The sequence below is a fragment of the Parasteatoda tepidariorum genome, chromosome 2, assembly GCF_982258835.1.
Source record: "Parasteatoda tepidariorum strain Cologne lab strain chromosome 2, Ptep-v5.0, whole genome shotgun sequence".
Lineage (NCBI taxonomy): Eukaryota > Metazoa > Arthropoda > Arachnida > Araneae > Theridiidae > Parasteatoda > Parasteatoda tepidariorum.
This window is the reverse complement of record NC_141756.1, coordinates 75,964,384-75,972,498: the sequence shown is the minus strand read 5'-3', so window position 1 is coordinate 75,972,498 and position 8,115 is coordinate 75,964,384.

The window sequence follows — 8,115 nt, the reverse complement described above, 5'->3', positions numbered from 1 at the left end:
AACATGACATCTTCAATTAAATTGAAGTTCAGTTTTGTTACTGTCGAAAAATGTAAATTGTCTGGAGGCACTGAATTTAAAAGCAATTTAAGTAAATTTTTTTCCCGAAGTTGGGTTTTACTGAAAGATATGTTGTTAATTAAACTTTTTGCTAGCATCTAAATTATACTTATTGCTTTAATTTTAAGAAGAGCATTAAATTTGTGACAAATTATTAAAGAAATATAATAATCTAACAAAACTTAAACTTGTCCTTAAAGTTAATGATATAGCGCTTAGTTTATGCTTGTATGAGTAAAATATTTTCATGATTAATAGTTTGGAATTCGGAGATTGATGTAACATGACATCTTCAATTAAATTGAAGTTCAGTTTTGTTACTGTCGAAAAATGTAAATTGTCTGGAGGCACTGAATTTAAAAGCAATTTAAGTAAATTTTTTTCCCGAAGTTGGGTTTTACTGAAAGATATGTTGTTAATTAAACTTTTTGCTAGCATCTAAATTATACTTATTGCTTTAATTTTAAGAAGAGCATTAAATTTGTGACAAATTATTAAAAAAATATAATTATCTAACAAAACTCAAGCTTGTCCTTAAAGTTAATGATATAGCGCTTAGTTTATGCTTGTATGAGTAAAATATTTTCATGATTAATAGATTGGAATTCGGAGATTGATGTAACATGACATCTTCAATTAAATTGAAGTTCAGTTTTGTTACTGTCGAAAAATGTAAATTGTCTGGAGGCACTGAATTTAAAAGCAATTTAAGTAAATTTTTTTCCCGAAGTTGGGTTTTACTGAAAGATATGTTGTTAATTAAACTTTTTGCTAGCATCTAAATTATACTTATTGCTTTAATTTTAAGAAGAGCATTAAATTTGTGACAAATTATTAAAGAAATATAATAATCTAACAAAACTCAAACTTGTCCTTAAAGTTAATGATATAGCGCTTAGTTTATGCTTGTATGAGTAAAATATTTTCATGATTAATAGTTTGGAATTCGGAGATTGATGTAACATGACATCTTCAATTAAATTGAAGTTCAGTTTTGTTACTGTCGAAAAATGTAAATTGTCTGGAGGCACTGAATTTAAAAGCAATTTAAGTAAATTTTTTTCCCGAAGTTGGGTTTTACTGAAAGATATGTTGTTAATTAAACTTTTTGCTAGCATCTAAATTATACTTATTGCTTTAATTTTAAGAAGAGCATTAAATTTGTGACAAATTATTAAAGAAATATAATTATTTAACAAAACTCAAGCTTGTCCTTAAAGTTAATGATATAGCGCTTAGTTTATGCTTGTATGAGTAAAATATTTTCATGATTAATAGATTGGAATTCGGAGATTGATGTAACATGACATCTTCAATTAAATTGAAGTTCAGTTTTGTTACTGTCGAAAAATGTAAATTGTCTGGAGGCACTGAATTTAAAAGCAATTTAAGTAAATTTTTTCTTTAGAATTTGGGTTTTACAGAAAAATATGTTGTTAATTATAATTTGCTAGCCAACTAAATAATACTTATTGCTTTGAATTTAAGAAGAGCATTAAATTTGTAACAAATTATTAAAAAAAAATAATAATCATCATAATCTAACTTGTTTTTAAAGTTAATGATATAGTGCTTAGTTTATGCTTGTATAAATAAAATATGTTCATGATTAATAATTTGCAATTCGGAAATTGATGTAACATGACATATTCAATTAAATTGAATATCAGTTTAGTTGCCGTCAGAAACGTAAATTAATCGGAAGCACTGAATTTAAAGGTAAAGTCCTGTCTTTACTAAACTTGGTTTTACTGAAAAATATGTTGTTAATTATGCTTTGCTAATCATTTCAATTAGACGTATTGTTATGATTTTAAAAAGTAAGTCAAATGTGTAATAAATTATGAATAATAGTAATCATCAATGTTCTATCTTGTCTTTAAAGTTAACATTGAAACACTTAGTTTAGGCTTGTGTAAGTAAAATATGTGCATGATTGCTAAATTCGGTATTCGGAGATGGATATAGCTTGCCATCTTTAATTGAAATATGATTAAATTTAATAATAAGCAATTAACCCCTTAACGTTGAGCTCGAGTTAATTTGAGTGCTCTAAACAAGCCCCAACTGTGCACACATGAGGTAATTCAAGCAGGGCCGTATTTTATGCTGCTGTAATTTTTACACTCGAATATAATCAAGAATTAAAAATAAAAACATTACTAGCATTGTGAAAGCATGGATAAAAAATTGTTTTATTGGTATTTATTACTTAGATAGGATTGCAGCGATAATTTGTTTGAATATTTGTTTACTCAAAAGTGAAATATAGCCTTAATCAAAATCCAAAATTAAAATTAAAATTTTAATTTTGTATGCAAGGTACTAAAATAAGTTTTCTTCAAATATTTTTTTTTACAAAAAGTTTTTGCTTTAACCCCTTAACGCAAACATTTTTTGACACTATCGTTCCGTTCATATATATTTCTTTCTGACGCTCTAATTACAAACAAAAATTTATTTTGGTATTTTTTAATTATAAAAACCAGTCTAAGAGTTACTAAAAATATCTGTTAGATAATCAGAACTATATTTGTAGGAAAATATAAAATCTCAAAAAAGGGAATTCAAGAAAAATTCATTCATATTCAAAAAGTTATCAAAAATTGATTTTGTAAATTAAAGAAATTTCAATTATGTGTAAATACTTCTTTTAGATACTATAAAAAAATTTTTCCATATAAATGTAAAAGAGTGAAAATTTGACAAATTATGGTTTGGAATTGAGCCGTGTTTAGTAGATTTTAGTTTTAAAACAGATAAATACACCAATGTTTCATGCTGTATCTTATAACCATAAATTATTAAAATACTAACTACAATATTGCTGACATCTTTTGACTTAAGATAAAGCAAAATAATAAAAAAGTATGAAAAATAATTTTAATAAAAATTCTTCATCAGGGGATTCTTCATCATAGATTTAAAAAGTTTATCAATAAAATTGTAATTAAATTGAGTTTTAATCAAATGAATTTTGTTCTAAGGTTTATTTATAAAATTATCTAGTTTTACTAGCTACAAAAACGACTTTGTTGTTATCCGCGTAAAAAGAGAACGTAAAATCAGTATATATTGTTATTTATTTTCTACTGGTTCATCTGAATGTCATGCTTTGTTACCAAATAATTGAAATATCTTTCTGTGTTGCGTTACCAAACAGTACATTAATTCTCTAAAAAAATACTATTAATTACAATCTCACCTTTAAAGTTCATGATTTCGTAAATACAATAAATTCAAAATTCAGATATAGATTGTAATATAGCATCTTTTAACTAAATATGATTAACATTCAATCAGAAGAAGTTAAAGTATAACACTCTGCTGAACACTCACAATGATTCTAGCATATCCTTTTCAGCCACAAAGTCTTTCAAATTAAAATCACATTTGCAAAGATCTTACTACTCTGAGGAACTAAACTTTGATATATTTACATAGTTAAAGTCGGTTCACGATGTTTTAAATTTTATATACTTTAAAATTAAAACCAAACTTTATAAGATATCATAAGAAATTAAAATGGTGCTGAACTTATAAGATTTGTATTTATCCACAATTCACACGAATAAGATAGATTTGATTTATTTATTTATTTTTACACATACATACATGCAGGCTAGTATGCTCAATTGCATAAGTATGGCTTATCAACATTTGATAGTCCCACAGTGGACTGATCGTTAAGACACGGTTCCCAGCAGAAGTCAAGCATCACTGGCTGCGGTCAGTGTGCGGGTGGGTGACCACTTGGATCAGCCTGCGTAGGGACCGAGGGTGTGCGGTATTGGTCCTCATTAAACTGTTCTACCGTAAAGTGCTCGACTTCGCGTGCAGGTCGTCGGGCTACCGAAGCGGGGGTGCCATCACCTCTGCAGAGGTTAAAAATTGTTATGGCATGTCTTCGGATCATCCTCAGGGATGTTTCCCAGACAGTCGCCAATAGCCCATTGTGCAGCTCTAGTGCGACATAAATGAACCACTACTACTACTGCTAAACATTTGTGAATTTAAAAAAAAAACAGATAGTATAATTCAGAGAAGATCGGCACGTAGATACATCCAAAGTTACGGTGGGATTCGAACCTGCTACCTCCATGATACAGAGTGCTATGCGGGTGATACCACTCAGCCAATATATTCGTCCCGCAGTGGACTGATCGTTAAGACACGGTTCCCATCAGATCACCGAAGTCAAGCATCACTGGCTGCGGTCAGTGTGCGGGTGGGTGACCCACTTGGATCAGTCTGCGTAGGGACCGAGGGTGTGCGGTATTGGTCCTCATTAAACTGTGCTACCGTAAAGTGCTCGACTTCACGTGCAGGTCGTTGGGCTACCGAAGCGGGGGTGCCATCCCCTCTGCAGAGGATCAAAATTGTGATGGCGTGTCTTCGGATCATTCTCAGGGATGTTTCCCAGACCGTCGCCAATAGCCCATTGTGCAGCTCTAGTGCGACGTAAATTAACAACAACAACAACAACAGCCAATATATTCGTTATTTTATTTATTTATTTAATTATTCTTACAATACACATACGGACTTGTGAGCTCCTTACAAAATATGTGTTATAAGCTCTGGTCAATTTAAAGAACAGATGGAACAAGATAGAGAGGTGTAACCTTAAGATATGTGTTCTCGGCTTGATTCGAATCCACTGCCTTTTCAGTACAAAGCGTTTTGGGGATGACGAAAACGACCTGCCTAGGTAACCTCTTTATGTTTTCATAAAACGCACTTTTTGCAGCTCACGAGTTGAAAAAAGATGAACCACAATTTCCCTGAAACTTGCAGATGATAAAAATTCTAATGATATCAGTTATTCATACGTTAGTTATTAGTTTTTTTATTATGTTATTTTATTTATTATAGTACATATTTATTTTAAATAATATTGCTGGCTTGTGCATCCATCAGTTGTTGTTGTTGTTGTAGTTCATTTACGTCGCACTAGAGCTGCACAATGGGCTATTGGCGACTGTCTGGGAAACATCCCTGAAGATGATCCGAAGACATGCCATCACAATTTTGATCCTCTGCAGAGGGGATGGTGCCCCAGCTTCAGTAGCCCGACGACCTGCACGCGAAGTCGAGCACTTTACGGTAAAACAGTTTAACGAGGACCAATACCACACACCATCGGTCCCTACGCAAACTGATCCAAGTGGTCACCCACCCGCACACTGACCGTAGCCAGTGATGCTTGACTTCTGTGATCTGCTGGGAACCATGTATTAACGGTCAGTTCACTGCGTTCTAACGATCACTATGGAACGTTTGCCGTAGAGACTGCTCGGTCAGACCTCATACCGGAAGTCAAATTTCCGTGCTTACAGTAGACTTCAATAATTTACTTATTTATTGTTATATTTATTTTGTTATATATACATATGCAGGCTTGCGCGTTCATTACAAAGTACGGCCTATAATACTTTGTCAAAAGGAAGAGCAACCAGTAGAAGTTAGCGAAAGAAATTACAAAGAAATACAGATAGAAATTAGAAAGAAATATTATAGTAATTCTAATCCGCAACAATCAAGGTTTACACAACCTTAAGCGAAACCACTAGGCAGGAAAACCTCACTAACAATCCTAATTGCATGGTGTTTGATCTGATTGAACTTTTATGGACTGTGTTTCATTGGTTAGACATTCACTGTAACGTTAAATATTTTTTTGCCTTTAAGAGTTTATTTTGCTTTAAGCTACATATTTTTAAGGAAAAAATTTATTTTTCCTGCTATTATTTAAAGCTTTGGGCGTAGAAAGCTATCGGACAGTTAAAAATCAAATATTTTTTTAATTTTTTCTATAATTTTGATTCACGCATTTTCTTATAGATTAGAAACTGTTAACCAACAAACTAAAAAGCAGAAGGAACATAATGAACCATAATGTTTTATGCATCATTAACTTTTTAAATAAAATACTTTAAAAGCATTTTTTTTAAAAAAACTTTTCTATAGGTCTGCATGAAAAAGTAATAAATAAAATATTGCGTATAACTTGAAAAAATCGAATTTATATTGTAAAGAAATTTACAGTTGTTATGCCCATTTAAAAAAAAGAATACCTTAGACTATGCTGCAAGGATTTTTTTTATAAAATCTTTATAGAAATTACTCAGTTTAAAGAAAGTGGTTTATTTCAATTTATTATTGTTATCGTAAAACATAGACATATCATCTTTTTTCTTTAAAAATTTTAAAATAAATGCTTGCAGCACACTTTAAGATGAGCTTTATACAAAATAAACATAATGTCTGAATAATTAGCTAAGACTAAATTAACTCGATTTCTATAAATTACACGAAAGATTTTATTTATTATTTTTTTGTGGAAACCTATAAAAAAAATTTTTTTTCTTTAAAGTTATTTCATGTCATGCATTTTTCTTCTTAGAATTCCTTCAAGTCTTTGAAAAGAATTGCACTTTATTTTGTTCCCCAGGAACACGTTTTAACAGCACAACTATTAACTAAATAAACATGTGATTTCAGATAACTTTAATAGTACTAATTCAGCGACAAAGCACCAATCCTCGATCCATTCAGGTTGATCATTGAACTTGTAAAAAGTATTAAAACATTGAATCGCTTTTATTAATAACAATAGCTAACATTAAACTAATTAAAAAAATCATTTTTCAAACATATCTGCTGTTGTTGACGTATGCTAACTAGGCAGAGGAGTTGAGATTGTTCTTGTTTTCCAGTGGCGCCATCTATGGCCAAGAATTTGACTTCTGCCACACTCATACGTCACACCCGTTTACAGGGTGGACCCATTCATTCATCCATTTATTCATCCACAGATCGTAATTTAGACCTAAATCAGAGAACGATCAATCTCCAATCCAGTAACCCCAGAGGTATTGATTTGTTATGGGAAAATGGAGGACTTTGAGAATCGACAGATTTAACGTGCATCAGTCACCATTTACTACACGGGGAGTCTTCGGCCGGCAGGGATCGAACCCACGACCTCTTGGACATGGGCTCAGTGCCCTACCAACCAGGCTATCCCGGCCAACATATCTGCTGATTGGACTAATTAAAAATTTTAAGCGATTCTCGGAATCGGGATCTTAAAGTGCTCCCTGTTGTCGATGTTCAAATATTTAAGCCCTAAAACAAACAGTTTTGAAGTTATAAGAGATTCAGAATAGCGTTCCGTGTGACAAGAACAGACCAAAAACTGAGTTAACACAAAAGAAAAGTTGAAAAATCTATCACGTGTTTGTCAGTGTATTTAACTGAAACTGACTATTTAAAACTTTCGATTGACGGCTGACTGAAAACTGAACTGATTGAAAACTGACGACTGTTATGACTATTTAAAATAAGCATCTTATTTTCTTTTAAAGTAAAAAAAATAAATATGCTACCTCTTATCTTTCAAACTCAAATACAAGGATATTTAAACAGAAACATTTAATAGAGGACATTTCTTACACTTTGATACATTTTATAGAAATTTGAAGAAAAATCCAATTTATAAGGCACACATGTCTTTTATAAAAAAAATTGTTCTCAGATCTATTTGAGCTGGTGTTAAATTACAAAATGCGTTTTCTGTAACGAAACTAATTACTTAACGCCATTCCCAACAAAAGTGTAGACACATTAAATCAGAAAAGAAAAATTGAAGAAAGAAGTTTTTTAATCGATTCCATTTCTCCACACACATTGTATTGGCTTTGAGAGAAGAAAAAAGGCATTAGAGCAGCCAGTGGAAGAATTTAAAGAGAAATTTACAAAAGGAAGGAAAGTTTTACAGTTAAATAGTTTTGAAAAGGTTATTTTTCGTTCTAACAATCAGCATAGGAAAGAAATTTTTTTAGTGAATACTTAATTTTTTTTTCTTGCGTTCCATAAGTAGTCTTTGAGTTTAATAACTGTTAATTTAGACACAGTTTAGTTTTCGCAATTTTTCTTTTATTAATACAAAGAAATTATAGCAGCGAAGCAATCATTACTGTTTTTAAGTAATGTTTAACTACATGTGTAGTTTTTCTAGGTTCTTAGATGATTTGCTTTTCTAGGCGCCTC